This window comes from Taudactylus pleione, unplaced genomic scaffold, assembly GCF_031769625.1.
Source record: "Taudactylus pleione unplaced genomic scaffold, aTauple2 ptg000536l, whole genome shotgun sequence".
NCBI lineage: Eukaryota > Metazoa > Chordata > Amphibia > Anura > Myobatrachidae > Taudactylus > Taudactylus pleione.
In genome coordinates, this window is record NW_028284938.1 from 1,135,833 (window position 1) to 1,157,712 (window position 21,880).

Here is a 21,880-nt window from a genome sequence, read left to right on the forward strand (position 1 = left end):
TACCAGAGGAGTCCCTTATGCATAAAAGCCACCCAGCAGCCATTAAAGGGGGGGTCACTGTGGTAGCAGTGTGGCTATAGGAGCCATTCCTGTAGGATAGGGATGGACGGCAGCTGAGAGTCTGATAGCTGCAATAGCAAAGTCTGTATATTGCTGTCCCATGTGATAGAGAAGGGGAGCAGAGAGACGCAGACTGTGTATGAGACACTCTGTATATTGTCTTAGAAGAGACAAAGGAGAGGCAGAGTGCAAAAGAAGTTATGTGAGATGTGTGTGAAGCTGTGGAACTACAGGCACCAGCCAGCATAGGGCCAGGTGGACCTGCATGTATGAAGTGGAGAACTACAGGCACCAGCCAGCAAAGGGCTAGGTGGACCTGCACGTATGAAGTGGAGAACTACAGGCACCAGCCAGCAAAGGGCTAGGTGGACCTGCACGTATGAAGTGGAGAACTACAGGCACCAGCCAGCGAAGGGCTAGGTGGACCTGCACATATGAAGTGGAGAACTACAGGCACCAGCCAGCGAAGGGCTAGGTGGACCTGCACATATGAAGTGGAGAACTACAGGCACCAGCCAGCAAAGGGCCAGGTGGACCTGTGTGGATAAAATGCAAAGCATTCATTGTGACTATGCTTAAAGACTGTGCTGGTGAAGAAGAGGGTGATGTAATGTAACCATATCCATAAGATTGTCATATACCATCTGACATGCCAAGTATATGAACTGGAGGGAGAGGAGAAGCTGCTGTAACCATATTCTTGTCCTGTAAAGTCATGTGCAGGAGGAGAGAAATAAATTGGTTTATTTTTATAAGAGAAGGTCTGGCGCCCAAGTTATTCAATAGAACTGTTGCTGCATGTGTCTATCTATACCTGTATCTATATGTGTGACTGTTATAAAGCCTGCATGGGCAGGGACCCCCTTCTCAGGTATTGCCCACACCCTGGAGAGCTAGCCTGAGGCAATAGGAGGTGTATCACTCCAAATGCACCTATGTACCACACCGCACACTGAAGGGGGGTTACACAAGCATTCTAAATTCTTGTCATGTAAAAAAGGTACATTAGTAAAGTTACATGACTGTAATTTTGGAGACTATTATAAAATACACATGAATGTACTTGCTTACACAATATCAAGCACAGAACATTAACCTAAGTCACTAGACATCCATATAGAAAATATGGCTAAGAATTGTACCTTCAGCTGTTGTTCCAACAACATATCGCTGCATGTGTGACCAAATATAATAATGCTTGCACAAGAACACTAGAAACCCATAGTGGGGGGGAAGTGATAAAGCAAGTGGAGTGTGATTTGAATTTTAAGGCTAAAATAATGTGTTAGACTAATTACATTAAAGCAGGGGTTCCCAACCATGGTCCTCAAGGCACACTAACAGTCCAGGTTTTAAGGATAGCCATACTTAACCACAGGTGTCTTAATTAGTACCACAGCTATTTTGATTTAACCATCTGTACTCAAGCATGGATATCACTAAAATCAGGACTGTTAGTGTAATTGAGGACCAAGGTTGGGAAACACTGCCTTACAAACATGCCAAACCGGGCAAAAAAAAATTGCGTAAAAAATACTATATGTTCAATGGTACATACACCCACATTATTTCATTGCAAACAAATTCAACATTAAACCAAAAACAAGAGATGGCTAATAAGGCCACCTACAGTTGCCGCCCCTTCCCTCCTCCGCTCCCTCCCCCTGAGCTTAAATATGTACTATAGCGCTGGAAGGGAGGGTGGGCGTTTTCTGCGCCCTCCGGAAACAGTAGCTCTCCGGGCGATGGAGTGGCTTTGCCGTGCCTGGAGCCGCTACTGATGCTGGTATATGTAGTTCCACAACAGCTGGAGGGATGCATATTGGACACCCCTGGTCTACACAATGACATGACACCTTCTCAAAGGATTTGGCAAAGCAAAAGTAGGGCAACATACAACTTAGTATGTTTTAAAAATAAAACATTGAAATGTTGTGAAAACCACATTGTATAAGCCAGTAACCGACAAAAGCAAAGAACATTGTCAAACAAATATAAGAAAAAACCCTGAGACATAAACCTAATAAAATGACAAAACATACATTACTTTACAAAGTCAATAGTGGGCAAAAGTAAAAAAAAACTTTGAAAGCCTACCCAGAAACACAAAACCAACACTTTACAGTACTTTGCCTTCAAATAATGTAGACCAAACTACAAATAGGGCCCAAAAAAAACATTCACATGTCCACTTACCACTGCGCATCGGGGCATCGGTATCCCGGACATTGAGCCGTCTCCCAGCCTCGGGTTGTATCATGGGCTTGATTACTTCCTCATAGTCAAGGTAGTTTGCCTGGTAGGGTGAGCTTCTGATACTTTCTCTTGCTGCCTGGGCCTCGGTCGCCATCTTATCTTTCACACGACGTTTGATGTCGGAGAAGCACTTTTTAATGTTATCCAGAGTGTGGCAAATGGTCCCCTCAGTGTTTACTGTACTCTCAACCAATCCCCAGATGGCATTCTTGCGACGTGCAGATGTGCTTGCAGCCTTATGGCCAAACAGCTGGTGGTGTTTCACTACTTCCTGAACAAGGGCCATGATTTCCTGCCAAGTAAACTTTACATTCTGCCCTGCCTTTGTCTTGTCCCTCTGCCTGAGTGTCTCATCACTGCTGTCTGAATTGCTCATTCTGCCTGCTTGAGCAGCAAACACCTCCACCTCACTCTCTCCCTGCCTCTCTGCCGTGAACATAATCCTACCCACCTCCCTACAGAAACACAAAAAACACAGGCAAGAGAATAACACACAAACCACCTCTCCTACTACCCACACACACACCACACACACAAAACACTGACAGCATAAAAAACAATGGAGACTGGAAATCAAGACAGATAACTTACTAGACAACAAATAAGCAAAATCAACGTCCACACACCAAGCACCAATCAAATCCAAAAGCACCAAACTCACCAACACCACTAGAAAACACTTCTCAATGACCCTCTGCAAACTCCTAACAAAACTCTGAAAGGTGTGTCTGTTTGTTACATTTTTATATGCTTGGCCAGTGTGTATTTGACATGTGACTGATTCAACCAATCACAGTACTTTGCTAGGAAAAGTGCATTCTCACGCGAGTCTTAATATCTCACTTCTGTTCTCATATCTATTCTGTCTCACACAGGAATTAAAAAACAAGTGAAATTGACACACGAGATTTCACACATAAAAACTCAACAGAACGCAAAATCATTCACCATTGAAAAACTCAATTTGAGAAAACACACATCTGAGTAAATTTATGTATTCAGTCAGGAAAAACTCGGCGTAACTCGGCGAGTATAATCTTGCCCAAACTTGATTCTTAGTAAATTTTCCCCCAGATGTTAAACAGTCAATAGGTCGACATGGAGAAAAGGTCAACAGGGACAATATATCGACACACTAATGTTGACATGTAAGATGGACAACAGGTCCAAATGGCTGACAGGGTCAAAAGGTCAACACAAAAATAGTCGAAACATTTTTTTTTTCTAACCCAAATCTTTATCCCAACCCTGCCATTGGTGCCTATCCCTAACCCTGCCATTGGTGCCTAACCCTAACCGTCAGGGTAAGTGCCTAACCCTAACCCAAAACCTAACCCAAACCCTAAAATTCAAGTATCAAGTTTCGACCATTTTTTTGTGTCAGCCATTTTAGTATCAACATTTTGACCAATCCCTAACCAAATAAAAAATATCTTTTTTTAAATATCATGTAGCGACCATTTTAGTGACGACGATTTTTGTGTTGACCTTTTGACCATGTCAGCCATTTGTACCCGTCATTGTAATAGGGGTTGAGATGCACCCACATGTGTTGGGGTTCAGGAGTTCAGATGCATCCACAGGTGTTGTGGTTCAGGGGCTTAGACGCAACTACAGCTTTCAATAAAGTAACCTCAGCAGTTCTCACCATTGAAGACAATGGGGGGATCACTCATTGGCTGAGAGGCGGAAGGCTCGCCTCTCTCAGCCAATTAGTACTCAGCACTGAGATTTTTATAGTGAAATTCCGCCACTGAGCCATCAGCCACTTAGTGGTCCGGGTCATTCCATTTTTTTTTTTTTGCCAAGATCATGGATGCCTACTTTGGAACAAAAAGGACATAATCTATGCATAGGAGCAGGTGAGTATGGAATTTTTTTACAGGTATCCCTGGATTTCTACATGGAGAAGAGGACATGAATGGCTTCAGGGATACATACTGTACAGTAGGTGAGTATGAGTGATTGTGAATGTGAGTGTGCATGTATGCTTTAATAACATTTCACTATCATGGTGTGTGTGTCCTGTGTTTATTGTAATATTTATTTTGCAGGTGAACTACAGGTATGTACTAGTGTACCTGTAATGCTGATACTTGTGGTTCTTCAAGTACCAGCATGCGGGGGAGGCTTGGTGGTTCCCATAGTTCCACTGCAAAAGAGAATATTTTTACTTCTTTCATTTGCACCACATTTTACAGTATCAACCCCCTGGAGGTATGGACCCCTTTAATTGGACTGTTTATAATATTTAATATATAACTAATTGTAGTGTAGTGAATATTTTTGGGGTTACACCACACAGTAGAGCCCTCTATTCATGTTACATTATGATGTCACAGTATTTCATAACAGATGATGAAGTACTCACCTCATGGACAATCTGTGACAGGGCAGGGCAGGTAAGGGCTCTCTGACTTCACATAGTCATGCCCCTTATTCACAGTACATCACTGTAGTACACCTTATTTACATCATGGCCGTAAATACAGTAGGTATGTCCATGGCCTGTGCTTCTGGCTTTCAGGGTCTGAGGAATGGCACCCTGCAGCCAGAATTAGCATACTTTGGACGCTACAGGCACACTCTGCTGTTTACAGCTTGCTGTAGAATTTTTAAGACTCTCTGGGCACTGCAGTAGTTCCAAGGGAAGGCAAACCCACCACCTATGCATGTTGTCATAATGTCACATTTAAAGGGAGCAGGACCGGCAGAGGGCACTGTGAGCACTAGCTACAGCACTGATTCACATTACTGTACATCACACAGTAGTGTCTCTTATTCAGGTTACTGTACAGTTTATTCATGTCATGTCACAAGGTACTGTAGTGCACCTTAATTCTGTTACAGTATGTCTCAGGGTACAGTGTGTCTAGGTTGACACCACATGGATGACAGGCATTAGGTCGACTGGGACAAAGGTTGACTGTGATTCATGGTTGACACAGTTGTGGCTGACATGTCAATAGATCAACATGGATGAAATGTCAACAAAATAGTTTGGCCAACACAATAATTGCTGACACATATATGGTGGGACAAATTGCCTTTTGTTAGTTTAACTGTAGGTTTGGTATGTTAGGTTAGGCACTTACTGGATGGTTTAGACAGTTAGGGTTAGGCACCAAGGGGAGGGTTAGGGTGAAGTAGTGGGTCTTATTACTTATTTTAGATCATGTTGACCATTTTTGTGTAGACCGTTTTAATGTTGAATTAATTACTGTTAGTGTGACCATGGCAAACAAGGCCCATGTTGACCAATAGTGTGTCGGACATGAGTACATGTTGACTGAATGACCCTGTCAACCATGTCGGTGCAACTGAAGGACTGTCAGTCATTGTCTGTCAGTTATCCCACACCCTACAGTCATAGTAGTGCATTGTATTCATGTTACTGTACTGTATACTGTAATTACTGTAACTGAACAGTAATACTAGTAATACTGTACTTACTACGCAGGAGGCACCTTCTCAGCCTCTCGAGCCTTGAAGCACTTCTACACCAAATCGCTCCATCTGCTCTGCAGGAATCGGCTGCTCCGATCCCGGCCCAGTCTGGCCAGAATCTCACACCGTGCCCTGAGGTATGCTTGCTCCTTTTCCCGATTATTGGCGACAGGCTGGTCCTGCCATTAAACCAGGATGAGCAGCTCAGCAATGGTAAACAGCCTCTGTCTGGCAGCCATTTTACCGGAGTGTACAAAATACGATGCAGGACGCACGCTACAGTATGATGTATATTGTGGAATGTCAATGAAGCATAATATGCATGCTCACACCTTTTGTCAGTACTGTAAGCTAAAGTATGTGTATGTCTGAATGTCTGTGTGTCATTGCAGGGTGCAGGGAAGTTGTGGAGCAATGTACTGCATTCAATACAGTACCCCACCATCAACATTAATCATCCTGTCCCATTGAAAGCTGTGCGCACGTCTGAACCCCTAATGCTGAGGGTATGTCTGAAATCCGACACTCGAGACCCTGCACCCCATAACTGTATGGGTGTGTCATTGCAGGGTGCGGGGGAGTTGTGGAGCTATGTAGTGCCTTCCGTTCAGTACTGTAACATTAATGAACAGGAAATCATGCGGTCTTATTGAAAAATGAGGTTGTGTTTGAATCCCTGAACCACAACACCTATGGGTGCATCTGAAACCCGATTAGTGTGGATGGACCTATGCCACCACTGTACTTAATAAAAAAAATATATAGAGGAATGAATCTACAGGATTACGAAATAATATTGGGCTGTGGTGGGATTTGAATTCTGGACCACGGCCATGTAAAACAACCACTCTAACCACTAAGTCAAGAAAGTTTCCACGTCTATCTACTGAATTCTTGTGCACTCCACCCATCCACTGCCGCTATTGTTTAAAGTTCAGGAGGAGTAAGGGAAGGGCGTAGGGGAAGCATGGGATGGTGCTGGGTGCCGAGATACCTACAGGGGATGGGGGAAGTTAAACACAGTGACGTACACTGTAATCATGAATTTTATTTGTGTGGTATAGTGGGGAAAGTGCATAGCCACTCCTTAAGTTACAAGTTACTTTACCTGTTGTAAATGGATCTGAGAAGTGCTGGGGGGAGGGTGGGGGAAGGTAAAAAAAAATTACCTACTTTTATTTAAAAAAAAATATTTGCATCCCTTTTACAGCAAGTTATGGTGCATACTAGGGGTGAGCGGGTTCGGATTTCTAAAATCCGAACCCCCCCGAGCCCCCCCGATCCGAGTCCGATCCGAGTCAGGCTCGACTTTTCCCGCCTGACTCGGATCTGAAATCGAGGCAAAACGTCATCATCCCGCCTTCCGAGTCTCGCGGGTTTTGGATCCTATATAAGGTACCCGCGTCGGCGCCATTTTCTCACTCGGCTGTGGACAGTGAAGAGGGAGGGTGGGAGTTAGGGCTGTGTAGTGTAGTGTAGTGTAGTGCTGCTGTTGTCCACTACTTCAAAGTCCATAGGGGCTGGCTGTGTTGTGCTGTGCTGCTGTTGTTAATACGGGCTATGTCCACTACTTCAAAGTCCATAGGGGCTGGCTGGACTGTGTTGTGCAGTCAGTTCTCCATAGGGGCTGTGTCCACTCCAAAGTCCTGTGCAGTGTCCCAGTCCTAAAGGAGAGCTGTAGTGTTGTCCAGGGGGTGCTCTGTCCATCAGGGGCGCTCCCCCCAAGTGCTAAAAAAATAATATATTTTCTGTGTTTGTGAATTGTGTGCGCAGTAGCCGCACGTGCATCAACAAAGTAGTGCCAAGCGTGCACCTGTGTCATAAGTAAAGGGCCGGCTGGCTTGACCGTTAAGGGTGCTGTAACCCCCGAAAGTACACTCCAGTCCAAACCAAAAAAAAAATTATTTTCTGTGTTTGTGAATTGTGTGCGCAGTAGCCGCACGTGCATCAACAAAGTAGTGCCAAGCGTGCGCCTGTGTCATAAGTAAAGGGCCGGCTGGCTTGACCGTTAAAGGGTGCTGTAACCCCCAAAGTACACTCCAGTCCAAACCAAAAAAAAAATTATTTTCTGTGTTTGTGAATTGTGTGCGCAGTAGCCGCACGTGCATCAACAAAGTAGTGCCAAGCGTGCACCTGTGTCATAAGTAAAGGGCCGGCTGGCTTGACCGTTAAGGGTGCTGTAACCCCCGAAAGTACACTCCAGTCCAAACCAAAAAAAAAATTATTTTCTGTGTTTGTGAATTGTGTGCGCAGTAGCCGCACGTGCATCAACAAAGTAGTGCCAAGCGTGCGCCTGTGTCATAAGTAAAGGGCCGGCTGGCTTGACCGTTAAAGGGTGCTGTAACCCCCAAAGTACACTCCAGTCCAAACCAAAAAAAAAATTATTTTCTGTGTTTGTGAATTGTGTGCGCAGTAGCCGCACGTGCATCAACAAAGTAGTGCCAAGCGTGCGCCTGTGTCATAAGTAAAGGGCCGGCTGGCTTGACCGTTAAAGGGTGCTGTAACCCCCGAAAGTACACTCCAGTCCAAACCAAAAAAAAATTATTTTCTGTGTTTGTGAATTGTGTGCGCAGTAGCCGCACGTGCATCAACAAAGTAGTGCCAAGCGTGCGCCTGTGTCATAAGTAAAGGGCCGGCTGGCTTGACCGTTAAAGGGTGCTGTAACCCCCAAAGTACACTCAAGTCCAAACCAAAAAAAAAATTATTTTCTGTGTTTGTGAATTGTGTGCGCAGTAGCCACACGTGCATCAACAAAGTAGTGCCAAGCATGCGCCTGTGTCATAAGTAAAGGGCCGGCTGGCTTGACCGTTAAAGGGTGCTGTAACCCCCAAAGTACACTCCAGTCCAAACCAAAAAAAAAATTATTTTCTGTGTTTGTGAATTGTGTGCGCAGTAGCCGCACGTGCATCAACAAAGTAGTGCCAAGCGTGCGCCTGTGTCATAAGTAAAGGGCCGGCTGGCTTGACCGTTAAAGGGTGCTGTAACCCCCAAAGTACACTCCAGTCCAAACCAAAAAAAATATTATTTTCTGTGTTTGTGAATTGTGTGCGCAGTAGCCGCACGTGCATCAACAAAGTAGTGCCAAGCGTGCGCCTGTGTCATAAGTAAAGGGCCGGCTGGCTTGACCGTTAAAGGGTGCTGTAACCCCCAAAGTACACTCCAGTCCAAACCAAAAAAAATATTATTTTCTGTGTTTGTGAATTGTGTGCGCAGTAGCCGCACGTGCATCAACAAAGTAGTGCCAAGCGTGCGCCTGTGTCATAAGTAAAGGGCCGGCTGGCTTGACCGTTAAAGGGTGCTGTAACCCCCAAAGTACACTCCAGTCCAAACCAAAAAAAAATTATTTTCTGTGTTTGTGAATTGTGTGCGCAGTAGCCGCACGTGCATCAACAAAGTAGTGCCAAGCGTGCGCCTGTGTCATAAGTAAAGGGCCGGCTGGCTTGACCGTTAAAGGGTGCTGTAACCCCCGAAAGTACACTCCAGTCCAAACCAAAAAAAAATTATTTTCTGTGTTTGTGAATTGTGTGCGCAGTAGCCGCACGTGCATCAACAAAGTAGTGCCAAGCGTGCGCCTGTGTCATAAGTAAAGGGCCGGCTGGCTTGACCGTTAAAGGGTGCTGTAACCCCCGAAAGTACACTCCAGTCCAAACCAAAAAAAAATTATTTTCTGTGTTTGTGAATTGTGTGCGCAGTAGCCGCACGTACATCAACAAAGTAGTGCCAAGCGTGCGCCTGTGTCATAAGTAAAGGGCCGGCTGGCTTGACCGTTAAAGGGTGCTGTAACCCCCAAAGTACACTCCAGTCCAAACCAAAAAAAAAAAATTTTCTGTGTTTGTGAATTGTGTGCGCAGAAGCCGCACGTGCATCAACAAAGTAGTGCCAAGCGTGCGCCTGTGTCATAAGTAAAGGGCCGGCTGGCTTGACCGTTAAAGGGTGCTGTAACCCCCGAAAGTACACTCCAGTCCAAACCAAAAAAAAATTATTTTCTGTGTTTGTGAATTGTGTGCGCAGTAGCCGCACGTGCATCAACAAAGTAGTGCCAAGCGTGCGCCTGTGTCATAAGTAAAGGGCCGGCTGGCTTGACCGTTAAAGGGTGCTGTAACCCCCAAAGTACACTCCAGTCCAAACCAAAAAAAATATTATTTTCTGTGTGAATTGTGTGCGCAGTAGCCGCACGTGCATCAACAAAGTAGTGCCAAGCGTGCGCCTGTGTCATAAGTAAAGGGCCGGCTGGCTTGACCGTTAAAGGGTGCTGTAACCCCCAAAGTACACTCCAGTCCAAACCAAAAAAAAAATTATTTTCTGTGTTTGTGAATTGTGTGCGCAGTAGCCGCACGTGCATCAACAAAGTAGTGCCAAGCGTGCGCCTGTGTCATAAGTAAAGGGCCGGCTGGCTTGACCATTAAAGGGTGCTGTAACCCCCGAAAGTACACTCCAGTCCAAACCAAAAAAAAATTATTTTCTGTGTTTGTGAATTGTGTGCGCAGTAGCCGCACGTGCATCAACAAAGTAGTGCCAAGCGTGCGCCTGTGTCATAAGTATAGGGCCGGCTGGCTTGACCGTTAAAGGGTGCTGTAACCCCCAAAGTACACTCCAGTCCAAACCAAAAAAAATATTATTTTCTGTGTTTGTGAATTGTGTGCGCAGTAGCCGCACGTGCATCAACAAAGTAGTGCCAAGCGTGCGCCTGTGTCATAAGTAAAGGGCCGGCTGGCTTGACCGTTAAAGGGTGCTGTAACCCCCGAAAGTACACTCCAGTCCAAACCAAAAAAAAATTATTTTCTGTGTTTGTGAATTGTGTGCGCAGTAGCCGCACGTGCATCAACAAAGTAGTGCCAAGCGTGCGCCTGTGTCATAAGTAAAGGGCCGGCTGGCTTGACCGTTAAAGGGTGCTGTAACCCCCGAAAGTACACTCCAGTCCAAACCAAAAAAAAATTATTTTCTGTGTTTGTGAATTGTGTGCGCAGTAGCCGCACGTGCATCAACAAAGTAGTGCCAAGCGTGCGCCTGTGTCATAAGTAAAGGGCCGGCTGGCTTGACCGTTAAAGGGTGCTGTAACCCCCAAAGTACACTCCAGTCCAAACCAAAAAAAATATTATTTTCTGTGTGAATTGTGTGCGCAGTAGCCGCACGTGCATCAACAAAGTAGTGCCAAGCGTGCGCCTGTGTCATAAGTAAAGGGCCGGCTGGCTTGACCGTTAAAGGGTGCTGTAACCCCCAAAGTACACTCCAGTCCAAACCAAAAAAAAAATTATTTTCTGTGTTTGTGAATTGTGTGCGCAGTAGCCGCACGTGCATCAACAAAGTAGTGCCAAGCGTGCGCCTGTGTCATAAGTAAAGGGCCGGCTGGCTTGACCATTAAAGGGTGCTGTAACCCCCGAAAGTACACTCCAGTCCAAACCAAAAAAAAATTATTTTCTGTGTTTGTGAATTGTGTGCGCAGTAGCCGCACGTGCATCAACAAAGTAGTGCCAAGCGTGCGCCTGTGTCATAAGTAAAGGGCCGGCTGGCTTGACCGTTAAAGGGTGCTGTAACCCCCAAAGTACACTCCAGTCCAAACCAAAAAAAATATTATTTTCTGTGTTTGTGAATTGTGTGCGCAGTAGCCGCACGTGCATCAACAAAGTAGTGCCAAGCGTGCGCCTGTGTCATAAGTAAAGGGCCGGCTGGCTTGACCGTTAAAGGGTGCTGTAACCCCCGAAAGTACACTCCAGTCCAAACCAAAAAAAAATTATTTTCTGTGTTTGTGAATTGTGTGCGCAGTAGCCGCACGTGCATCAACAAAGTAGTGCCAAGCGTGCGCCTGTGTCATAAGTAAAGGGCCGGCTGGCTTGACCGTTAAAGGGTGCTGTAACCCCCGAAAGTACACTCCAGTCCAAACCAAAAAAAAATTATTTTCTGTGTTTGTGAATTGTGTGCGCAGTAGCCGCACGTGCATCAACAAAGTAGTGCCAAGCGTGCGCCTGTGTCATAAGTAAAGGGCCGGCTGGCTTGACCGTTAAAGGGTGCTGTAACCCCCAAAGTACACTCCAGTCCAAACCAAAAAAAAAATTATTTTCTGTGTTTGTGAATTGTGTGCGCAGTAGCCGCACGTGCATCAACAAAGTAGTGCCAAGCGTGCGCCTGTGTCATAAGTAAAGGGCCGGCTGGCTTGACCGTTAAAGGGTGCTGTAACCCCCGAAAGTACACTCCAGTCCAAACCAAAAAAAAATTATTTTCTGTGTTTGTGAATTGTGTGCGCAGTAGCCGCACGTGCATCAACAAAGTAGTGCCAAGCGTGCGCCTGTGTCATAAGTAAAGGGCCGGCTGGCTTGACCGTTAAAGGGTGCTGTAACCCCCGAAAGTACACTCCAGTCCAAACCAAAAAAAAAATTATTTTCTGTGTTTGTGAATTGTGTGCGCAGTAGCCACACGTGCATCAACAAAGTAGTGCCAAGCGTGCGCCTGTGTCATAAGTAAAGGGCCGGCTGGCTTGACCGTTAAAGGGTGCTGTAACCCCCAAAGTACACTCCAGTCCAAACCAAAAAAAAAATTATTTTCTGTGTTTGTGAATTGTGTGCGCAGTAGCCGCACGTGCATCAACAAAGTAGTGCCAAGCGTGCGCCTGTGTCATAAGTAAAGGGCCGGCTGGCTTGACCGTTAAAGGGTGCTGTAACCCCCAAAGTACACTCCAGTCCAAACCAAAAAAAATATTATTTTCTGTGTTTGTGAATTGTGTGCGCAGTAGCCGCACGTGCATCAACAAAGTAGTGCCAAGCGTGCGCCTGTGTCATAAGTAAAGGGCCGGCTGGCTTGACCGTTAAAGGGTGCTGTAACCCCCAAAGTACACTCCAGTCCAAACCAAAAAAAATATTATTTTCTGTGTTTGTGAATTGTGTGCGCAGTAGCCGCACGTGCATCAACAAAGTAGTGCCAAGCGTGCGCCTGTGTCATAAGTAAAGGGCCGGCTGGCTTGACCGTTAAAGGGTGCTGTAACCCCCGAAAGTACACTCCAGTCCAAACCAAAAAAAAATTATTTTCTGTGTTTGTGAATTGTGTGCGCAGTAGCCGCACGTGCATCAACAAAGTAGTGCCAAGCGTGCGCCTGTGTCATAAGTAAAGGGCCGGCTGGCTTGACCGTTAAAGGGTGCTGTAACCCCCGAAAGTACACTCCAGTCCAAACCAAAAAAAAATTATTTTCTGTGTTTGTGAATTGTGTTCGCAGTAGCCGCACGTGCATCAACAAAGTAGTGCCAAGCGTGCGCCTGTGTCATAAGTAAAGGGCCGGCTGGCTTGACCGTTAAGGGTGCTGTAACCCCCGAAAGTCCACTCCAGTCCAAACCAAAAAAAAATTATTTTCTGTGTTTGTGAATTGTGTGCGCAGTAGCCGCACGTGCATCAACAAAGTAGTGCCAAGAGTGCGCCTGTGTCATAAGTAAAGGGCCGGCTGGCTTGACCGTTAAAGGGTGCTGTAACCCACAAAGTACACTCCAGTCCAAACCAAAAAAAAAATTATTTTCTGTGTTTAGCCGCACGTATATATCAAATCGATATAACATAAATGGAGGACCAAACTTTCTCCGATAAAAATAAAATAGAGAAAGATCAAGAACCACTTCCTCCTAGTGCTGAAGCTGCTGCCACTAGTCATGACATAGACGATAACATGCCATCAACGTCGTCTGCCAAGGCCGATGCCCAATGTCATAGTAGAGGGCACATACAATCCCAAATGGCAAAGTTCAGGAAAATGACCTTGAAAAAGACATTTAAATCAGCTGAAGAGAAACGTAAACTTGCCAATATGCCATTTACGACACGGAGTGGCAAGGAACGGCTAAGGTCGATCCCTAGTATGTTCATGACTAGTGGTTCAGCTTCACATGACGATGGAAGCCCTCCTCCCACTAAAAAAATCAAAAGAGTTAAGCTGGCAAAAGCACAGCGAAGAACTGTGCTTTCTAAGAAGATATCACAAATCCCCAAGGAGAGTCCAAGTGTGGTGGTGGTTGCGATGCCTGACCTTCCCAGCACTGGACGTGAAGAGGTGGCTCTTTCCACCATTTGCACGCCCCCTGCAAGTGCTGAAAGGAGCACCCACAGTCCACTTGCTGATATGCAAATTGAAGATGTCACTGTTGAAGTACAACAGGATGAGGATACTGGTGTAGCTGGCGCTGAGGAGGAAGTTGGCGAGGAGGATTCTGATGGTGATGTGGTTTGTTTAAATCAGGCTCCGGGGGAGACAGTTGTTGTCCGTGGGATGAAAAAGCCCATCACGGTCATGCCTGGGCAGAAGACCAAACATTCCACCTCTTTGGTCTGGCAATATTTCTATCCAAATCCGGACAACAACTGTCTTGCCATATGTACCATATGTAAAGGTGAAATAAGTAGGGGTAGGGACGTCAACCACCTAGGAACATCCTCCCTTATACGGCACCTGCAGCGCGTTCATAAAAAGTTACTGTCAAGTTCAGAAACTTTGGCTAAGACCGTAAGCAGTCCAGGGACACCTAAATCCCGTTGTCCTGTTGTATCCAAGCGCCTGCAAACCACACCGTCAACTCCCTCCTCGTCAATTTCCTCCTTAGTCAGGATCGGAAGTAGTCCTGCAGGCCATCTCACTGGCATGACTGACTCTCCTATCCGGGATTCCTCTGGAGGATCCTGCATTGCTACGCCTACTGCTGCCGCTGCTGCTGTTGCTGCTGCTGGGAGTCGTTCATCATCCCAGAGAGGAAGTAGGAACACCACTACTTTTACTAAACAATTGACCCTCCAACAGTCCTTAGCGAGGAGGATGAAGTACGACAGCAGTCATCCTGAAGCAAAACGTATAACTGAGGCCTTGACTGCTATGTTGGTGTTAGACGTGCGTCCGGTATCCGCCATTAGTGCAGTGGGATTTAGACAATTGATGGAGGTAGTGTGTCCCCGGTTCCAAATCCCGTCTAGATTCCACTTCACTAGGCAGGCGATACCGAGACTGTACAGAAACGTCAGAAAAAGTGTCCTCAGTGTCCTGAAAAATGCCGTTGTACACAATGTCCACTTAACCACGGACATGTGGACAAGTGGAACAGGGCAGACTAAGGACTATATGACTGTGACAGCCCACTGGGTAGATGTATCACCTTACGCAGCAACAGCAGCAGCGTCACCAGTAGCAGCATCTCAGAAACGCCAGCTCGTTACAAGGCAGGCTACGCTGTGTATCACCGGTTTCAGTAAGAGGCACACCGCCGACAACCTCTTAGAGAAACTGAGGGAAATCATCGCCCAGTGGCTTACCCCACTTAGACTCTCCTGGGGATTTGTGATATCTGACAACGCCACCAATATTGTGCGGGCATTACATCTGGGCAAATTCCAGCACGTCCCATGTTTTGCTCACACAATAAACTTGGTGGTGCAGAATTTTCTGAAAAGCGACAGGGGCGTGCAGGAGACGCTTTGGGTGGCCCGAAAAATTTCTGGCCACTTTCGCCATTCAGCGACTGCGTGCCGAAGACTGGAGCGCCAGCAAACACTCTTGAACCTGCCCCGCCATCACCTGAAGCAAGAGGTTGTGACGCGGTGGAACTCAAGCCTCTATATGCTTCAGAGGATGGAGGAGCAGCAAAAGGCCATACAAGCCTATACATCCACCTATGACATAGGCAAAGGAGGGGGTATGCACCTGACTCAAGCGCAGTGGAGAATGATTTCCGTGTTGTGCAAGGTTCTCCAGCCCTTCGAACTTGCCACACGTGAAGTCAGTTCAGACACAGCCAGCTTGAGTCAGGTCATTCCCCTCATCAGGCTTTTGCAGAAGCAGCTGGAGAAAGTGAAGGAGGAGCTAAGACGGAGCGATTCCGCTCGGCATGTGGGACTTGTGGATGAAGCCCTTCATTCGCTTTGCCAGGATTCCAGGGTGGTCAATCTGTTGAAATCAGACCACTACATTTTGGCCACCGTGCTTGATCCTAGGTTTAAAGCCTATGTGGTGTCTCTCTTTCTGGCCGACACAAGCCTGCAGAGGTGCAAAGACCTGCTGGTGAACACACTGTCAGCTGAAGCGGAACGTGACACGTCAACGGCTCCTTCTTCATTTTCTCCCGCAACTGGGGCTGCCAGGAAAAAACTTAGGTATCCTAAGCAACCCGCTGGCGGTGATGCAGGGCAGGCAGGACCAAGTTTGGACATCTGGTCCGGACTGAAGGACCTGGCAACAATTTCTGACATGTCTACTGTCACTGCATTTGATACTGTCACCATTGACAGAATGGTGGAGGATTACATCGGTGACAGCATCCAAGTAGGCATGTCAGACAGTCCATACCTGTACTGGCAGGAAAAAGAGGCAATTTGGAGGCCCCTGTACAAGCTGGCTCTATTTTACCTGAGTTGCCCCCCCTCCAGTGTGTACTCCGAAAGAGTGTTTAGTGCAGCCGGGAACCTTGTCAGCGAAAGGCGTAGGAGGTTGCTTCCACAGAATGTGGAGAAGATGATGTTCATCAAAATGAATTATCAGCTCTTCCAGGCAGACCAGCCTCCAGAAGGTACAGAGGGACCTGTGGTGGTGGATTCAAGTGGGGACGAGTTAATACTTTGTGAGGATGAGGATGTACACACTGAAGAGGGTGAGGAATCGGTGGATGAGGAGGATGAGGATGACATCTTGCCTCCGTAGAGCCAGTTTGTGCAGGGACACATTAATTGCCAGCTTGTTTTGTGGGGGCCCAAACGAACCAATCATTTCAGCCACAGTTGTGTGGCAGACCCTGGCGCTGAAATGATTGATTTGTTAAAGTGTGCATGTCCTGTTTATACAACATAAGGGTGGGTGGGAGGGCCCAAGGACAATTCCATCTTGCACTTCTTTTTTTTCTTTGCATTATGTACAGTTTGGGGCCTAGTTTTTCTAACTGCCATCCTGTCTGCCACTGCAGTGTCACTCCTAGATGGGTCACGTGTTTGTGCCGCCCACTCGTGTCGCTTAGCATAGTCATCCAGCTACCTCGGTGCAACCTTTTGGACATGAAAACACTATTGTGAGGTGTTCAGAATAGACTGGAAATGAGTGGAAATTAAGGTTATTGAGGTTAATAATAGCATAGGAGCAGAGAAACCAAAAAATTCTGTGATTTTAGCTGTTTTTATGCTTTTTAAAAAAAAAATACAGATCCAAAACACAAAACCCAGAACCCAAAACACGGAAGGGTGGCTTTGGCAAAACCAATCCAGATCCAAAACACGAAGAAAGATCCAGATCCAAAACCAAAACATAAAACACGAAAAGTGGCCGGTGCACACCCCTAGTGCATACACACGGTCAGATCTGTCAGATGAACGATGAACTACGAACGATTTGAACGATTTTACCAACGATTTCATGAACTACGAACTACGAAAGATTTTTGCCTGTATTAAAATGAATGAAAATCTGACAAATCTGACTGCAAACACATCAGATGTCAGATATCGTTATCTCACAAACAGGAACGGACATCGTTCATCGTTCATCTGTCAAACATGTCAGATATGTCAGATTTTCCTTCAGATATGAACGATTTTTAAAATCGTTATTGTACAGATCTGAAGGAAAATTTGACCGTGTGTATGCACCATTACAGTATGTACACTTTTGTAAATGAATCTGCATTTTGGAGTTGTGATGCACTAATGTGAACTTATTAGCTGCTAATGTATCGGTTATACCGTCATAACACCACGCCAATTACATTACTACATAGCACTGTGGGTCTCATTCAGACCCGGTCGCAAGCGCTGAGCGCTCGCATCCGGGTCGATGTTAAGGCCCAGTGGCCGCACTGTGCATTCGCAAGCCCCGGAGCGAGAGAGAAATTCTCTCGCTCCAGAGCTCACTACAAAAGGGGCGGCTGTCGATGTTGATCGACAGCCCGCCCTGTTTTGTAGGCGGGGTGGGGGGTGGCTACACAAAAGGGTTGTGGGCGGCCAGCAGTAATGTCAGTGGGGAGCTTCCTGCTCGATCAGAGCAGGAAGCTCCCTGGGGCTTGCGGTTGCCGAGACCCAACCTTAGGATCTCGTCGCAAGCCCCGATGGTCGCGATGGCCTTGACCATCGCGACCATCTCCCTGGTAACCCACAGCTTAGCTAGCGACCAGGAGGCCGCACTTGAAAACTGAAGCAGCCGCCCTCATTCAGAACGTATCAGATACATTCTTGGGAGCGCCTCTGAATGAGGGCCTGTATGTGTACTCATTTGCGTCCCATTCAACAAGCTTCTGTGATATTAATAAAAAGATTGGTTGTGCAAAAATGCAACATGCAAATACACTGCAGTTAGTGTCCCGAACATGATTGGCCCGCTTTTCAGGGATATCCATCCACTTATGCAGTATAGATCACAGGTTCTCAAACTTGGTTCTCAGGACCCCACACAGTACATGTTTTCCAGGTCTCCCCACAAACACAAGTGAAATAATTAGTTTCACCTGTGGATCTTTCAAAATGTGCCAGTGAGTAATGAATACACCTATGCACCTGCTGGGTGACCTGGAAAATGTGAACTGTGTATGGTCCTGAGGACCGAGTTTGAGAACCACTGGTATTGATCGATGGGTACAAATGGCCTACATGGTCAAAAGGTCGACACAAAAATGGTCGACACAGGCATTTTTTCTAGTTATTATATTTTTTATGGTTAGGGTTTAGACAAAAGGTTGATACATAAATGGTTGACAAATGATTATTTGTTTCATTAGTATTTTTTACAGTTAGGGTTTTGTCAAAAGGTCGATATGAAAATGGTCGACATAAAAAATGGTCAACACAAAAAAATGGTCAACACTGTATTTCTTGTTATTATTATTTAGGGTTAGGGTTTGATCAAAGGGCCGACACAAACAGTCGATACATGCTTATTTTTTATATTAGTATTTTTTAGAGTTAGGGTTTGGTCAATAGGTTGACACAAAAATGGTCGACACATGATTATTTGTTTTATTAGTATTTTTTACAGTTAGGGTTTGGTCAAAAGGTCTAAACAAAAATGGGTGACAAGAAATGGTCGACACTTTTTTTTTAGGGTTAGGCACTTACCAGAGGATTAGGGTTAACCACTTATCGGATGGTTACAGTTAGGCATTTACACCGATGGTTAGTGTTGGGCACCAGGAGGGAGGGTTAGATTTAGGCATCAAGGGGAGGGTTAGGGTTAGACACCAATGGCACGGTTAGGGTAAAGATTAGGGTTATGGGAAAAAAGTGTTGACCATTTTTGTGTCGACCATTTTTGTATTGACATTTGGCCCTGTCAGCAATTTGGATCTGTTGACCATCTTTCACGTTGACCTTTAATGTGTCGACCTATTTTCCCTGTCAACCTTTTGTCCGTGTTACACTGTCAACATTTTTACTGTCTGCTGTATCTGTCAATCCACACTAGCACCCCAGCATTAGTGAACATTGAAAGATGTGGATGCATCTGACCCCTGTCTGAGACCTAGGCTGAAGGTGCATCTGAGACCTAAGCTGAAGGTGCATCTGAGACCTCTTTGAGCCCCTGAACCCCAACATACTGTGTGTGCTTCTATCCTGTCCAAACCCCTGATGCTGAGAGTGCATCTGAAACATGACACTTGAGTCTCTGCACCCCATAACTATATGGGTGTGTCATTGCAGGGTGCAGGGGGAGTTGTGGAGCTATGTAGTGCCTTCTATCTGTAATTTATTTCCTCCCAGCATGAGTCACCAAGTCCCTGCCACCTTTACGCCTCTACTCTGTATGTCTATTCTGCTAATCGCTCCTATTCCTGTCTGAGAGCACCATGAGTCCCCATCCATTCCTCTCCTGTAGCCTGTCTATGTATATTGGTTTCCTGTCACAGAAGAGCATTGCAGATGCAGGACCCTCTGGAGCTCCACAGGTATCAGACAGATTCTTCCTCTGGACAAGTTAGTGCCAGTAGATGTGTTAAAATGTTTTAATGTTATCTAGAGGGTTGGTATATTTATAGAATGGGGAGAGGTATATTTTTTTTCTGTGGGTTGATATGTGTTTTAATAATGTCTGTGGTGGGGGTGGTGGATTAATGTTGTGTGGTGTGGGTGTTAATCATTATCTGTGTAATATGTGGATCACTGATAGTTTCTGCATTATATGGTGATAACTGTGACACTCTCTGCATTACAAGGTGGTCACTGCAACACTTTCTGTATTATATGGCAATCACTGTGACACTCTATGTATTATATGGTGGTCTATGCAGTGCTCTCTGTATTATATGGTGGTTACTAAAACACTCTCTGTATTATATGGTGGTCACTTCAATGTTCTCTCTATCATATGTAGGTCACTGATGGTCTCTGTATTATGTGGTGGTCACTGTGATGTTCCCTGAATTATATGGCAGTCTCTGCAATGCTCTCTGCATTATATAGTGGTCACTTCGATGCTCCCTGTAATATATGATGATCACTGTGATGCTCTCTGTATTGTTTGGTGGTCACTGTGATGATCTCTATTATATTTAAATGATCTCTGTATAATATGGTATATCTGGTGGTCACTACCTCATACTCTGCTTCATTTGGTGGTCACTGTGATGCCCTCTCTGTTGTATGGTGGTCACTGCAATGTATTATATTTGGATCTATGATGGTCTCTGTATTGTTTGGTGGTCACTGTGATGATCTCTATTATATTTAAATGATCTCTGTATAATATGGTATATCTGGTGGTCACTACCTCATACTCTGCATTATGTGGTGGTCACTGTGATGCCCTCTCTGTTGTATGGTGGTCACTGCAATGTATTATATTTGGATCTATGATGGTCTCTGTATTGTTTGCAGGTCACTGTAATTCTCTCTATTATATGGCGTTTACTGCAATGCTCTCTGTACTACATGATTTTCAGTGCAATGCTCTCTGTATTATATAGTGGACACTGTTATTCTCTGCGTTATTGTTAGGATCTGCTTTTAAGTAGATCATTTATGTTGATACTAAAACACTGCATTTCATTCCTGTCTGTCTGTGTGCTGATCTCATGTGTTCAGTAACTGCTCTCTGTCTCTGTACAATATCAGCTGCACACTAATTGATTATCTTGTCTCTGTACACAGGACAGGTGATGTAGTCTGTCATTAGGGAGGCTTACAGGGTGTGCTTGGATAGGGCCCTGTATCTGTTAAACTGCAGCCAGTCCTTCACTCCATGCCGGTGATAGAGTTTCTCATACTTCCGGTTATACAGTCTCCTGTTTGTCAGTTGAGTTTCTGAGTCAGTCCTGCTGTGTTTGTCTATTGCCATTTGTTACATCCAGGTGGTTCCATCTGCATTCTGTTTGCTTGTGCTCCTTGTGCCATCTAGGCAGCATGGTGTGCTTCCTACCCCAGAAGCATCTGTCATCCCAGCAGCACTGGTTGCAACTCTGCGTTCCAGGTGCGCAATCCAGCACACCATCACCAGTGTCATCCCGGCGGCACTGGTTGAAACTCTGCGTTTCAGGTATGCAATCCAGCACACCGTCGCCAGTGTCATCCCGGCGGCATACCAGGTGTGCAATTCAGCGCATTGTTGCCAGTGTCAACTCGGTGACATTGGTAGCAGCTCCCTGTCCTTATGCACACCCCACCTAAGACTCATCAGCCCAAAGGCTGCATCTATCCTGGGGCCCCAGGCCACTATCAGCCCTCAAGGCTGCTCCAACAGCCCAAAGGCTGCATCACATATTTAGTCCCTTGGCCATAACTAATAAAGGCAAATCAGCCCTCAAGGCTGCTCCAACAGCCCAAAGGCTGCATCACATGTTTAGTCCCTTGGCCATGACTAATAAAGGTAAAACAGCCCAAAGGCTGCATCACATCTTTTACCCTCGGCCACAACTAGTTAAAGCAAATCAGCCCTCAAGGCTGCATCGACAGCCCAAAGGCTGCATCATACCCTTAGCCATTGGCCACGACTAGTTAAATACATTCCAGCCCTTAAGGCTATCATCAGACTGCTCTACATAAACACAGTCGATTCCCTCCTGGAATTGTAAAATTATTAACTACCACAAAAATATATTGTAGAGCTGGGACCATGGAACCCGGTCATAACCCAGCTCAAATTCTTGCTGCCCAAATACAGGTCCTGATGCAAAAGTTTAAGGACCTCTCTCCG